The sequence below is a fragment of the Octopus bimaculoides genome, chromosome 2 (genome assembly GCF_001194135.2).
Source record: "Octopus bimaculoides isolate UCB-OBI-ISO-001 chromosome 2, ASM119413v2, whole genome shotgun sequence".
In the NCBI taxonomy this organism is placed as follows: Eukaryota; Metazoa; Mollusca; class Cephalopoda; order Octopoda; family Octopodidae; genus Octopus; species Octopus bimaculoides.
In genome coordinates, this window is record NC_068982.1 from 183739802 (window position 1) to 183741977 (window position 2176).

Consider the following 2176-nt stretch of genomic DNA (forward strand, 5'->3'; position numbering starts at 1 on the left):
GAGAGAGAGAGAGAGAGAGAGAGAGAGAGAGAGAGAGAGGCAGACAGACAGAGACAGAAACAAACAGACAGACAGACAGATAGAGACAGAGAGATCAGAGATTTGAATATATATATATATTAATTGAATATTTCTTCCATGGTGTATCATGGTGTATGATGTTTTCACACTCGTTTCTGCCTTTAACAATCATTATCAAAGAAACGATGTCGTGTGGTAAGTATCAACCGTCGAATGAATACATACCATGTATATTGCCATGAATTGAGCGCGTTTTTATCGTGGTATATTTTGTTCAAGAGGACTCGGAATACACGCGCAGCCGCCCACTCACACACATATGTATGTCATGTGTGTATATGTATGTACATACGTACGTATGTCTGCATATATGTATGTATGTATGTATGTATGTATGTATGTTTGTATGTATGTATGTATGTGTATGTTTACTTAGAGACACACAAAAACACACGTGTGCACACATATATAAGTACATATCTGTCTGCTTATTTTAGACCATTGTTTGATTATTCTAACCGTGAGGGTCGGTGTGGTGTAATGTGTTGTGGTGAGGCGTTGTGTGATGGAAGTACGAACCTGGACAGTTGCCATATTGTTAGCTGCTGACCTGTTGAAGCCTTTTACACAATGTGCCCGTCTCCTCCAACGCCAACAACATCGACTTCAGCATCTACAAGAACAATATCAATAACACAACCACCAACACCTCTGTCAACAATAACATCACAAAACTGTAAACCAACAACAACAAAACAAAAGCAAACATCAACAACACTATTCCCCAACACCAACATCACCATCACCACCAACAACAACTGTATCAATAACACCTACACCTACAATAGCAGCAAAAACAATACAAACACCATCATCGCCAACACCAGCATCATCAGTACCATCAACACCATCAACAGCAACAGCGCCAGTAACAATAATACCTACAGTAACAATAGCAGCAAAAACAATGCCAAGATTACGAAGAACAACACCAGCAACAGCATCAATAATTCCAACGATGAAAACAATGCAACGGCTTCACACGTTCTTTGTATCATTCAAATCGCTCCTCATGTTGCCAGAACATAAGCTTGTCTAAAAGCTCTTACAAAGCGGGTCGATATATTTCAAGACAATTACTGGATTATCAATATAGTAATCATCGTATTCATATTGCGTAGTCTCGCAGTGAAATTAGGGCCCACAACAGCTTTTTTGATAGCTTGCGATAGAGAACGAACCGATCGGTTTCACTTGGAGAGTCAGAAGTGAGCGAAACCCGACAAATTGTTTGAATAATAAAGAGAGCAGCAGTTTCTTTCTGTGAACATCCCTTGGACTGTTGTTACTTTTCGTATTTTGATTTTGTTTTGTTATTGATTTGATGTGTGTGCCTGTGTGTAAAAGTTGGGCTTCAATACAGTTTCCGCTCGCTTAATCTACTCATTTGGCATTGGACGGTTCAAGACTATACCGGAAGCCACTTGCCCAATGTTCTGCACTCGCAAAACTACGTGGTTGCTACGCGAACTTAACTATATAGTCAGGCCTATTTTACGAAAGCAAAGCAGCTTAGCAATACTAGAGCCTCTAAAATAGTGATTACCGGAGCTAGTAAGAGAAATTCTGGCTAGGAAATCATGTCCTATGCAATGCAGCACCCACATTTTTCACAGCTGGGACAACGTACCCCAAATCTAAGAAGGGAACTCCTCAAAATGAAGGCATTATGGACATCATCTAGTACGTTGAAATATAAAGCAACACATCGGATACTTATATCTCGTATCTGATATATTTTGACAGTTATACATCTGCTTTGTAGTGGACATTTATAAGACTGGTTTCGTGGACATGTTTGTATCTGATGTAATAGACAGCCATGTACCTGGCACTTGGTGAATCATCCCAATATCTTATATATTACACAACTATAGCATACTATAGCGAACATCTATTTATCTGCTACATGAGGGAGTTATATATATATGATATCATGCATATGTATAAATGTGTGTTCTCGTATGTACGTACGTATGTGTGTATGTACGAATGTATGTTATACGTATGTATGTATCTACGTATGTATATATGTATCTCTCTCTCTCTCTATATATATATATATATATGTATATATATATATATATATATATAT